The sequence below is a fragment of the Gossypium arboreum genome, chromosome 11 (assembly GCF_025698485.1).
Source record: "Gossypium arboreum isolate Shixiya-1 chromosome 11, ASM2569848v2, whole genome shotgun sequence".
Lineage (NCBI taxonomy): Eukaryota > Viridiplantae > Streptophyta > Magnoliopsida > Malvales > Malvaceae > Gossypium > Gossypium arboreum.
Window position 1 is genome coordinate 61921382 of NC_069080.1, and position 14313 is coordinate 61935694.

The 14313-nt window shown below is 39.1% G+C and overlaps 1 non-coding gene across 1 annotated transcript; it reads left to right on the plus strand.

The window, feature by feature from the left end:
- Positions 1 to 12635: 12635 nt before the first annotated feature.
- Positions 12636 to 12742, plus strand: LOC128285093 (small nucleolar RNA R71). The gene has a single exon (XR_008275507.1). It is a non-coding gene; the product is annotated as a small nucleolar RNA R71 (small nucleolar RNA).
- Positions 12743 to 14313: the final 1571 nt, after the last annotated feature.

The window sequence follows — 14313 nt, forward strand, 5'->3', positions numbered from 1 at the left end:
GGTTTGGAAGAGATCTAGAAGGAGATTTGGCTAAGTTTGCATCAAGATTAAGGTATGTATGAGGTTGTGTTAGGAGTTTCATGCATGTTTTGGTTGCTAACTTGATGTGCATGTTAGCCATGGCTCAAATCTTTGTTATGCCATGGAAATGGTATTTGGCCAAAGTTGTTATGGTGATAAAGCCATTGCATGCTAAGTGTGAAGCTTGATGATGATGCATGCAATGATGGATTGTCTACTCTTGAGTAAGATTTTGAGTTTCTTTTTGTGTTTAACCATGATTGAAGTTGAATGGAGCATGATTTTCATATTCGGCCATGATGCATCCTTGAACATGGTTCATGCCTCTTGCATGTTAGTTAAAATTTGTATTTTGGATGGCTATGGACATCTTGAAATTGACCATGCTCATATTGTATATATATGTTTACACATGATGTTTTGGCTATGAAGTAAGTGATGAATATATTGGTTTAAAGAAGAAGATGTGGAAGAATGCTTGTGAAATTGCAAGCACAATTCGGCCTAGCACACATATAAGTGCTTGATGCTATATTATAAGTTTTGGGCCACAATGTGCAAAGCATTAACTAGTAAATGCATGCTGTTTTTGTGAGGTATTAAGTGCAAAATTGGCCTCAACATGTACATGAATATTGGCCTTGGGTAGCCTATTGAAGGCCTTAGCCTTTCCTTGATGCTCAAATAAATTGTATTGAATTGCTTCATGTAGTATAAAATGTGCATGACCATTGTGTATTCAAGCTAAAGAGTGGCCATATGACCATTTAAATTCCTTGTCATATTCGGCCATAAGCTAGCACAATGAGGTTTTGATAAATTGAATTTGTTTGAATTAGCTCAAGAGCTAAGAGGGCCACAATTGGACAAGGGGAAGGAAAAAGTAATCGAATAGCCAGTAAAAGCCGTTCGACAACATCCGAGGTAAGTCCTCAAGAAGTGACCTTACTTGAATTATGTGGAATGAAATATGGATGTATTGATTATTGATTTATGTGTGTATGAGTATTGAATGATACCGGGCTAAGTCCGAAGGCGATTATGTTAGTGATTATAATTGTGTTTGAGCCTTAGTAACGAAAATAAATATGTATGTCCAATGATTATTGATGTATGTGTGCATGAGAAATTGAATGATATCCGGGCTAAGCCCCGAAGACAATTATGCTGGAAATTATAACCGGGTTAAGACCGAAGGCAATTGTGCTAGTGGCTACATCCGGGCTAAGACCGAAGGCATTCGTATGCGAGTCATTCTATCCGGGCTAAGACCGAAGGCATTTGTGCAAATCGTGATATCCGGGTTAAGTCCGTGAGGCCTTGGTGCGGGTTACCATAACCGGGCTATGTCCGAAGGCGATTGATCGAGTAGCGACATCCGGTTAAACTCCGAAGGTATGTGATTTGAAAATTATAAGCTTGCTGGAAAATTTCAGCTAATGCACTTGTGAAATTTCCCAATGACAAGGTAAGTGCGGTGTGTGCTTTGCGCGCTAGGAGTAAGAGCGTGTGAATATCCGCTCCTATGATGGAACGAGTTATCGGCCTTAATGAAGCCGTTATTTGTGTATGAACATAAGAGTTGGGATGGTAAAGTAAGTATGATTATGTGAATGCGCATTAATGAAATGATGCATTTAACTATGTGAATGTATTGCTGTAATTAGAGTTGATTATATTCCTTGAGACTTACTAAGCATAAAATGCTTACTCACCGCTTTGGCTCTCGGTTTTCTAGATTTCGCTCGATAGCAATCGGATTCGGGATCGTTGAAGTCGAAGTCATCCACACTATCAAGCCCCATTTTGGTATAAATTCTTGGTTGAACTTGAAATGGCATGTATAGGACTACCCTTGTTTGTTAAATATGTGGTGATGTAAGTATATACGGCCATGCGAAAATGGCTCGAAAAGGAACATGAACTTAGAATAATTGTGGTTTGTATGTATATATTTGGTGTCATGATGTGGCTATGGCTTGGAAATGGGAATGTTGGTCATATGATCAGCCATTGGCATGGTTAAAATGATCATATATGAACCTATGTATGGCAAAGACTAGTTGGTTCATGGAGACTACCAAATAGGTAAGACCTACCTTAAAACAGATGCTGCCAGCTGCAGTGACGTGAATGTGAAAATCACCAAAATTCGTAGAAATGGAATTAAATAGTGAATAAGCTATGTAAATGAACCTTGATGAGTCTATTTTCATATGGAAGAAACGAAATGGTCATAGGAGTTACATGTTAAGAGATATTAATGCTATTGTGAGACAGGGCCAGAACGGTTTCTGGGTTCCCTGTCGCAACTTTAAAAATTTGCTATAAATTATCCAGAAAGAATTAGGCGACATACCTTATATGTACAGATTCCATTTTGAGTCTACTTTCATTAGAAACAAACGACACCAGCATTAAAGCCCTGTACAGAGAGATATTCAAGTTATACCACACGAAGGTCAGAGCAGTCGATCCCTGTAACATGGGTGACTTTAACTAATAAACTGTACCAATTGGCCCATCCAAAATTCTAGAAATAAATCCATGGATGGATATATGAGTCTAAATTCAGGAAAATTTACGAAACCAGTTTCCGAGTTTTGAAACTCGAGATATGATTTTAAGGCGACGGTGATGCAGTCTTCCAGCCTGACTGGAAATGTCAAATTGGTGGGCAAACCATGTGAACTTGGCTTGTTAACCCTCGTGTCCGACACCGGCAATGGTCTCGGGTTCGGGTGTTACAATTTTATTGGTATCGAGCCACGGTTTAGTCAATTCTAGGACTACCGTGAGGTGTTTGGGGTCTAGCTATACATGCCATTAAATGATGAATCGATAGTGTGGTGATTTCTGACAATTTGACTTTGAGTTTGTTTATAGCAATGGATCCCGATCCCAACCGAGCAATAGCTGATGATGTGGAGAGTGTGGCGCTGCTCCGCACAAGGGACAGCGCCGGCGGACTCTCAACCTATGGCCAGCAATCCGAATGATGAGGCTAGGCAAGCCTTTTATAGTGTGATGAACGAATGGTTTAATCAATACATTCGAACTAACACGGCTGTCCCACAACCTCCATTCCCGACAAATGCAACCCCCGCACCTACAATACCTCCAGTAACTGACCAAATAAGGTCAAGTAAGCCCCGATCGATAGGATTGAAAACATGGGGCCACTGAATTTAAAGCTACGGATGATGATGATGCCGAACGAGCTGAATTTTGGTTGGACAACACTATCAAGGTGCTCGATGAGCTATCTTGTACACCGATGAGTGCTTAAAGTGTACCATCTCCTTGCTACGTGATTCCACCTACTATTGGTGGAGTACTCGACTTCGTGGTACCTAGAGAGCAAGTGACTTGGGAATTTCTTGATCTTAAGCAAGGTTCTATGTCGGTTACCGACTATGAGCGAAAATTTGTGAGGCTTAGCCGATACACGCGAGAATGCATTTCGTCAAAAGCTATTATGTGTAAATGCTTGAGGATGGGCTGAATGATGATATAAGGATGTTCGTTGGCATTCTCGAAATCGAGAGATCGTAGTACTTGTTGAGCGAGCTTGTAAAGTCGAAGAGCTTAGAAAGGAGAAACAAAAAGCGATGTGGGGCTGGAGAATTCGAAAGAGGTCCTCGGAAAGTCTCTTCAAGAGCAATCAAGAGATTTCGAGATGATGTGAACCGGTCTAGAGGCGCTTTGGGCTTTTTAGGCGAGGACGCGATCGACCCCTGTGACACACGAGTCACTTGATCGCCGATGGTGGAAATGATCGTAGAGAGGGCGGAGTGTCAACATTGTGGCAAATGGCATTCGGGAGCTGTTGGTTTCGTGATCACTCCTGCTATAAGTGTGGATCGGCCGACCACTTTAGGAAGGATTGCCCGAGGAAGCTTGAGCAGAATGTGAGTCGAGTGGAAACTCGGGTGCTACCATCGCTCGAGGTAGGCCACCTAGAAATATGGGCAATGTCGTTGGCGGTCGAGAGGATCTAGAGATGCTACCATCGGATCTCGAGGCTCGTGCTCTGCGAGGACTTATGCCATCTGGCGCCTTGAGGATCTTGCCTCTCCGGATGTCATTACGGTGCTTTCACCCTTTTCAATACTAAAGTGATTGCGTTGATTGACCCTGGTTCTACTCAATCTTATATATGTGAAACCTTAGCATCCAGTAAGACTTTGCCTATTGAGTCTACTGAGTTTGTAATTCGGGTGTCAAACCCCTTGGGTCATTACGTGCTTGTCAACAAAGTGTGCAAGAAAAGTCTCCTAGTGTTCGAGGTTCTTGTTTCCGGCGGACTTGATGCTTTTGCCGTTCGATGAATTCGACGTTATTCTTGGTTTGGATGGGTTGACCATGCACGATGCGGTCGTAAATTGCAAAAGTAAGACTATCGATTTGAGGTGCGCGAATAACGAGATAATTCGGGTTAAGTCTACGGACTTAAAGGGTTGCCACGTGTAATATCGAAATGTTGGCCGAAAATATGTAAGAAAAGAGTGCGGCGTACCTTGCGTCGTGCTTTCGATGACAAGGAATCGAAAAGAAACCGAATCGTGTGCGTGGTTTGTGAATACCGGATGTTTTCCCGAAGAATTGCGGGTTTACCACTGTTCGGAAATAGAATTTGGCATCGAATTGGTACTGGTACCACTCAATTTCGATAGCTCCGTGTCGTATGGCACCAACGGAATTAAAGGAGTTGGAAGCTCGATTGCAAGAATTGGTGGATAGAGGTTTTGCTCGCCGAGTTTTTCGCCTTAGGGTGCGCCGGTGTTGTTCGTGAAAAGAAGGATGGAACCATGCGGTGCAGATCGACTATCGTCGACTTAATAAGCGACGATAAAGAACAAATATCCGTTGCCACGTATTGACGACTTGTTCGATCAGCTGAAGGAGCCTCGGTGTTCTCGAAAATAGATTTGAGATCGGGCTACTATCAATTGCGAATCCGAGATTGGACGTGCCCAAGACCGCCTTGAGCGAGATATGGTCACTATGAGTTCCTAGTGATGCCGTTTGGGCTCACTAATGCCCTACGGTATTTATGGATTTAATGAATCGGATCTTTAGACCATATTTGGATCGATTAAGTAGTCGTGTTCATTGATGACATCTTGGTCTATTCAAGAAATGAGACCGAACATCTTGAACACTGCGGTTAGTCTTTGCAAATTTTACGGGACAAGCAATTATATGCTAAGTTCAGCAAGTGTGAGTTACGGTTAGAGAGGTTAGCTTCTTGGGTCATGTGGTATCTCAGACGGTATTCGAGTCGACCGAATAAAATTTCAGCCATACTTAATTGGAAGCCTCAGAAATATTCTTCGAGGTTCGGAGCTTTTGGGGCTTCTTAGGTTATTACCGACGATTTGTAAAGGCTTCTCAACGATAGCCACGCCGATGATGGCTTACTCCAAAAGGACGTTAAGTTGAATGGACGGAGAAATGCCAAAAAGTTTCGATCAATGAAAACTTATTTGGTGAAGCCCCAATTCTAGTGCAACCCGAGTCCGCAAGGAGTTTGTCATCTATAGCGACGCCTCTCTACTTGGGTTAGGTTGCGTATTAATGCAAGAAGGTCGAGTTGTGGCCTGTCGTCGAGGCAATTAAAGCCACATGAGAAAAATTATCCGACTCATGATCTCGAGTGGCCGCCATCGTATTCGCCTTAAAGATTTGGCGACATTACTTATTTGGTGAAAGGTGCCATGTATACTCGGATCACAAAAGTCTCAAATATTTGATGACCCAAAGAGACTTAAATCTGCGACAAAGACGTTGGCTCATTTGTTAAAGGATTATGAGTGATCATTGACTATCACCCGGAAAGGCGAATATGGTTGCGGATGCCTTGAGTCGTAAATCGTTATTCACTTCTGAGCGATGAATGTGCACTTGTCCGTCCGATCCGACGGTGTGTTAGTGGCTAAATTGAAAGCCAAACCATTATTGACACACCAAATTCGAGAAGCTCGAGAAAGTCGACGGACGAGTTGGTTGCAAAGCGGGCTGCGTGTGTTCGAACAAGGACTCGGAGTTTCAAATCGACGATGACGATTGTTTGAGGTTCAAAAGTCGTCGGTGTGTCCCAAAGAATTGAACTCATTTCGATAATTTGAATGAAGCCCATTGTAGCCGAATGGCAATCCACCCGGGAGTACGAAGATGTACAATGATTTGAAACGTCGATTTTGGTGGCATGGTATGAAGCGAGACATCTCCGACTTTGTTTCAAGATGTTTAATATGTCAACAAGTGAAAGCGGAACATCGGTGCCTTGAGATTACTTGACCAATCACGATACCCGAGTGGAAATGGGATCGAGTCACAATGGACTTTGTATCCGGACCGCCATTGTCGACAAGTAAGAAGGATGCGGTTTGGGTCGTGGTAGATCGATTGACTAAGTCGGCCCACTTTGTCCCCGACGCACGGATTTTCAATGGACAAATTAGCGGAATTGTACGTTTCTCAGTTGTGAGATTACATGGGGTGCCTATTTCCATCGTGTCGGATAGAGATCCGAGATTTACCTCGCGATTTTGGAAAAAGTTGCAAGAAGCTTTGGGTACCAAGTTGCATTTCAAAGACCGCCTTTCACCCCAAACCGATGGTCAATCCGGCGGATAATTCGGATACTTGAGGATATGTTAAGATGTTGCGTCCTCGAGTTTAGTGGTTCATGGGAGCGGTATTTGCCGTTGATTGAATTCGCTTACAACAACGACTTTCAATCAAGTATTAAAATGGCACCCTACGAGGCCTTGTACGGTCGTAAATGCCGTACACCATTGTTTTGGTGAGCTCGGTGAAAGCAAGATTTTCGGGTGGATTTGATTAGGGATGCTGAACAGAAGTGAAAGTAATCCGTGAAAGTCTGAAGATAACCTCCGATCGCCGTAAGTCGACGCGGATCTGAGCGTAAGGATATCGAGTATCGTGGGCGATAAAGTGTTTCTCAAGGTATCGCCTTGGAAAAAGATACTCGAGTTGGTACCGTAAGGGCAAGTTGAGCCCGAGGTTCATTGGGCCATATGAGATATCGAGCGAGTCGGTCGGTGGCATATCATTTGATTTTGCCCCCTGAACTCAAAAAGGTTCACGATGTCTTTCACGTTTCGATGCTTCGACGCTATAGATCCGATCCATCGCACGTGATTAGTCCATCAGAAATTGAAATTTAAGCTAATATGAGTTATGAGGAAGAACCGATTCGTATCCTATCACGAGAAGTGAAAGAGTTGCGAAACAAGCGGGTTCCGCTAGTGAAAGTGTTATGGCTCAAGCACGGGATAGAAGAAGCTGATTGGGAGACCGAGAACTCTATGAAAGAGCGATATCCAAGCCTATTTACGGTAAGATTTTGGGGACGAAAATTTCTTAAGTGGGGAGAGTTGTGACAGCCCAAAATTGACCCTAGTCGGAAGGTGGTCTCGGGACCACAAAACCGAGGCATAAAATAATTAAAATTTATTTTGATGCCTATAATATGTGTGTGCTCATGTATGACATTTTATGATGATTGATTTAGTGTTATAAGGGTGAATTCCACAAGAAAGGACTTAGTAATGAACTTTGAAAGTATGATAGGAAATGTGTGATGACTAATTAAAGCATGCATGCAAAATAATGGACTTGCATGTCAAATTCCCCTTTATAGGTGGTGGCCGGCCATGACAAGGGAGGATGGGCTAAACATGTCATGAAACATGTTTTGTTGGTGCATTAGGGTGAAATAATAAACAAAGGTGTATGGGTGATAAAAAATGAAAAAAAATGTGTGTGAGTGTGGTAATCCCCCATTGCCGTGAGTTGTAGAGAAGGAAAGAAAAAATTTTTGTTCATCCTTTCTTTGAGCCAAAACTAAGGAAGAAGGAGGATTTTGCTTCATGCTTGGTTTGGAAGAGATCTAGAAGGAGATTTGGCTAAGTTTGCATCAAGATTAAGGTATGTATGAGGTTGTGTTAGGAGTTTCATGCATGTTTTGGTTGCTAACTTGATGTGCATGTTAGCCATGGCTCAAATCTTTGTTATGCCATGGAAATGGTATTTGGCCAAAGTTGTTATGGTGATAAAGCCATTGCATGCTAAGTGTGAAGCTTGATGATGATGCATGCAATGATGGATTGTCTACTCTTGAGTAAGATTTTGAGTTTCTTTTGTGTTTAACCATGATTGAAGTTGAATGGAGCATGATTTTCATATTCGCCATGATGCATCCTTGAACATGGTTCATGCCTCTTGCATGTTAGTTAAAATTTGTATTTTGGATGGCTATGGACATCTTGAAATTGACCATGCTCATATTGTATATATATATGTTTACACATGATGTTTTGGCTATGAAGTAAGTGATGAATATATTGGTTTAAAGAAGAAGATGTGGAAGAATGCTTGTGAAATTGCAAGCACAATTGCCTAGCACACATATAAGTGCTTGATGCTATATTATAAGTTTTGGGCCACAATGTGCAAAGCATTAACTAGTAAATGCATGCTGTTTTGTGAGGTATTAAGTGCAAAATTGGCCTCAACATGTACATGAATATTCGCCTTGGGTAGCCTATTGAAGGCCTTAGCCTTTCCTTGATGCTCAAATAAATTGTATTGAATTGCTTCATGTAGTATAAAATGTGCATGACCATTGTGTATTCAAGCTAAAGAGTGGCCATATGACCATTTAAATTCCTTGTCATATTCGCCATAAGCTAGCACAATGAGGTTTTGATAAATTGAATTTGTTTGAATTAGCTCAAGAGCTAAGAGGGCCACAATTGGACAAGGGAAGGAAAAAGTAATCGAATAGCCGTAAAAGCCGTTCGACAACATCCGAGGTAAGTCCTCAAGAAGTGACCTTACTTGAATTATGTGGAATGAAATATGGATGTATTGATTATTGATTTATGTGTGTATGAGTATTGAATGATACCGGGCTAAGTCCGAAGGCGATTATGTTAGTGATTATAATTGTGTTTGAGCCTTAGTAACGAAAATAAATATGTATGTCCAATGATTATTGATGTATGTGTGCATGAGAAATTGAATGATATCCGGGCTAAGCCCGAAGACAATTATGCTGGAAATTATAACCGGGTTAAGACCAAGGCAATTGTGCTAGTGGCTACATCCGGGCTAAGACCGAAGGCATTCGTGCGAGTCATTCTATCCGGCTAAGACCAAGGCATTTGTGCAAATCGTGATATCCGGGTTAAGTCCGTAGGCCTTGGTGCGGGTTACCATAACCGGGCTATGTCCCGAAGGCGATTGATCGAGTAGCGACATCCGGTTAAACTCGAAGGTATGTGATTTGAAAATTATAAGCTTGCTGGAAAATTTCAGCTAATGCACTTGTGAAATTTCCCAATGACAAGGTAAGTGCGGTGTGTGCTTTGCTGGCGCTAGGAGTAGAGCGTGTGAATATCCGCTCCTATGATGGAACGAGTTATCGGCCTTAATGAAGCCGTTATTTGTGTATGAACATAAGAGTTGGGATGGTAAAGTAAGTATGATTATGTGAATGCGCATTAATGAAATGATGCATTTAACTATGTGAATGTATTGCTGTAATTAGAGTTGATTATATTCCTTGAGACTTACTAAGCATAAAATGCTTACTCATTGCTTTGGCTCTCGGTTTTCTAGATTTCGCTCGATAGCAATCGGATTCGGGATCGTTGAAGTCGAAGTCATCCACACTATCAAGCCCCCATTTTGGTATAAATTCTTGGTTGAACTTGAAATGGCATGTATAGGACTACCCTTGTTTGTTAAATATGTGGTGATGTAAGTATGTACGGCCATGCGAAAATGGCTCGAAAAGGAACATGAACTTAGAATAATTGTGGTTTGTATGTATATATTTGGTGTCATGATGTGGCTATGGCTTGGAAATGGGAATGTTGGTCATATGATCAGCCATTGGCATGGTTAAAATGATCATATATGAACCTATGTATGGCAAAGACTAGTTGGTTCATGGAGACTACCAAATAGGTAAGACCTACCTTAAAACAGATGCTGCCAGCTGCAGTGACGTGAATGTGAAAAATCACCAAAATTCGTAGAAATGGAATTAAATAGTGAATAAGCTATGTAAATGAACCTTGATGAGTCTATTTTCATATGGAAGAAACGAAATGGTCATAGGAGTTACATGTTAAGAGATATTAATGCTATTGTGAGACAGGGCCAGAACGGTTTCTGGGTTCCCTGTCGCAACTTTAAAAATTTGCTATAAATTATCCAGAAAGAATTAGGCGACATACCTTATATGTACAGATTCCATTTTGAGTCTACTTTCATTAGAAACAAACGACACCAGCATTAAAGCCCTGTACAGAGAGATATTCAAGTTATACCACACGAAGGTCAGAGCAGTCGATCCCTGTAACATGGGTGACTTTAACTAATAAACTGTACCAATTGGCCCATCCAAAAATTCTAGAAATAAATCCATGGATGGATATATGAGTCTAAATTCAGGGAAAATTTACGAAACCAGTTTCCGAGTTTTGAAACTCGAGATATGATTTTTAAGGCGACGGTGATGCAGTCTTCCAGCCTGACTGGAAATGTCAAATTGGTGGGCAAACCATGTGAACTTGGCTTGTTAACCCCTCGTGTCCGACACCGGCAATGGTCTCGGGTTCGGGGTGTTACAGGACTTGGGTACGAGGTGTTACATACTTGTATGGCCAAATACACATGGTTCATTATATCATCACATATGGCCGAATATACAAGTACAATATACCATGATATATGACCGAATATACAAGTACAATAAAACATCACACGTAGTCAAATATTCAAGTTTAATATAACATCACATGTGGCCAAATATACAAGTTCAATACATCATCACATATGTACATACCTATGTGGCCGAATATACAAGGTCATTTAGATCAACCTACTTGCTAAATTTCCACATCAATGTGAAGTCTTATAGACATAGACTTGAAAATAAATCACTGGTATAAAACCTACTAGGCATAAGCCTGAATCACACACCAGCACAAGGCATGCTAGACCCAAGGTCTAATATTTATTCACCAGCAATAAGCCTGCTAGGCACAAAGCCCGATCAAATTCACCAGCACAAGGCTTGCTAGGCTCAAAACTCGAATATCACTATTATAAAGTCATTCCATAAACAGTTCATACAAACTTTCAGAGGTTTTAACTCAGTCGAATAAAACTCAACCATGTTAATTTAATGTTAAACCACATTTGGCTACCCTACTATACAACTATAAAATTCAAATCATCATAGTAAACCATTTTATATTTGAAATAAATGATGTTTAATTGCTTAAAGACTTACCTCGGATATCGATGAACGTTATAAATCAACTATTCGATTATTTTTGCTTTTCCCTGATCCAAGTCCGATTTCTTTTGTTCTTGATCTATATAATTCCAAATTAACCTCATTTAAACACAATTTCATTCAACTTAATCCAACAACACATAAATGGGAAAATTACCATTTTACATCTGATATTTCATACTTTTACAAATTAGTCCTAATTGCACAAAACACAAAATACAAAAAATCTAACCGCATCATAGTTTGGTTGAATCTTCCTTATGCTCATACTAATCTATATATTTCATTTATTTTGCATTTTAGCACTTCAATTTATTATTTTTGCAATTTAGTCCTAATAATTCAAAATCATTAAAAACTCCAATACAAAACATATTAATCCAAAACATATCTTTCATAATTTATCATCAAACATCACAAAACATAAATATTTATCAATGGCATAACTCAAAATATTCACCAAAATCAAAAATTCAAGCATGGTTCAGGTAGTACTCGAAGCAACGATCTGAAAAAAGTAAAAATTATCAAAAATCAAAACCAAACTGACCTTGAATCAAGCTTGAAATTAGCCGAAAATCAAAAAACTCTTGTTTCTTTTTCTTTTATCAATTTTCGGTGATGATATATATAATGAATATAATTTTAATTTATGTTTTAATATAATATATGTTAACATACAAAATATTTTACTTATTTATACTTTAATAATAAAATAGAAAACAATTATAAACATGGGCACCACCTTCCATCACAAAGGCTTATGGTTTATTTTCAACATAAACACTCCAATTAAAAAAGCCACTAACAATTCAGCCCTTATGCTTTAAACTATCAAGTTTTCAATTTATGCGATTAAGTCCTTTTATTAAATTAAGCATACAAACAATCATATTTTTATACGAAACTTTCACACATGCAAATTCACATATAATGAACACGAAAAATAATATTTAAATATTTTTGACTCAAATTCGTGGTCTCGAAACTATCGTTTCGATTAGGGTCTAAATCGGACTGTTACAAAATAAACGATACCTGAGCTGATAACAAAGTGAGGGCGTCAACTTCATAAACTCCAACTACACGTTTTCCTGAAGCTATTTGATTTGTTGGCCATTGATATTTATTACTCGTGATCCACTTGATGATCTCTTAAGCCTCATTATAAGACTTAGAAAAAATTGTACCATTCGCAGAAGCATCTACCATCAATCTTGTATGTGCATTGAGACCATTATAGAATGTCTCCAAATGGATACAATGAGAAATCCCATGATTAAGAAACTTATGAAGTAACTCTTTGAATCACTCCCAAGCCTCATACGAAGACTCATCATCCAATTGTTGGAAAGTTGGGATCTCGTTCCTTAACTTAACGTTTTTGCTAGGCGGGAAATACTTAACTAAAAATCTCTATGCTAATTCTTTCCATGTAGATATGGAACTTGATGGCAATGAATTGAGCCATGCTTGTGCTCAATCTCACAACGAATACGGAAACAACTTCAACCTCAATGCGTCTTCAGTCACACCTACTATCTTGAATGAATCACTCACCTCCATAAACAATCGAAGGTGGAGATGTGGATCTTCCGTGGGCATACCACTGAATAGGCCCACCATTTGGAGCATTTGAAGCATCCCTGGTTTCAATTCAAATTGGGTTGCCTCAATATCTGGCCTTCTAATTCCTATATTTAACTCACTAAAAAGTGGAACAACATATTGTCTGATGTATCGATCCCCATCATCGTCAATGAAGATGGGATTTCGTACATGATCGGCTTCATTACCTTGGTCTTGATTCTGATTTCCAAAGTCCATCTCAACTTGTCTTTGAGCTATTCATTCACTTCTATTTGTTTGAAAGTTTTCTCAATTTCAGGGTCTACAGGGAGTAAATCGATAATCCAATCTATGCTCATAAACACCTAAAAATAAATCACAAAATTAAAAAGAATAAGTTAGTAATGCTGGAAATAAACCAAATTGGAAGTAAATAATTTCACAAAAAAAAATGACTATGGAAACAGTTTACAATCCCCTGTAACGGTGCCAAAAACTTGTAAAGCGTAGGTTTGTGCAAGTGTACACACTCGTTATCAAGTAATAAGTAAGTATTGAGTTATCGTCTCCATAGGGATTGTATTTATGTTAAATCACTTAATTGTAAAATTATATTAACAACTTGGTAAATAAAAACACAATATGATTGAGAAGTGATGATTAAAATTAAATATATTAAACTAAGTGCAATTATTCCCAATGCAAATTATCCTAAATATGCAAACTATATGAATGAAATAGATTCTAGCAAAATTAAACACAATTTGCAACAATTATAGCATAAACAAACTAGGACAATTACTTTAATTAAAGTCAATTTATTATCAACATGGTTAATAACATTCAGAAAAACATTCCATGGCAACTCGATCTTTCATGAGTTTAGAAACCACATCAGGTTATTTCAGAATCCTTTACTTAGCAAATATGCATTTTATTGATCCTTATCTACTAAGGGTTTCTTAGCATTTGTGCGGGGTAACAGAGACGTGTTAGGTTTCAAACAGTTTAATCACACAAATCGAACAACTATGCAGATAATAGAGCTTGGTTAGAGTTGTTATGCAACCTGTAATTTAATTGGGTTAGGATCTAAATTGAGCATGCACATTTCAATTATGTGTCCACTAGCCATCGTCTGGTTAGGATTGCTCAACTAATTTAGGTGCATTTCAATCATGTATGAACGGAATACAGAGTTGATTTTAATTGAAAACATCATCGATTGAGGCACAAACATTATAAGCAAGAATCAAATAAATACTATTTAATCAAAGCAATCATTCTAGCTTAAATAAATTAAGCTAACATTGTTGTAACAAGAAAAAAGAACACATAGCAAACATTTTCAAATTAAATCAAAGAAAAGAAAGATTAAA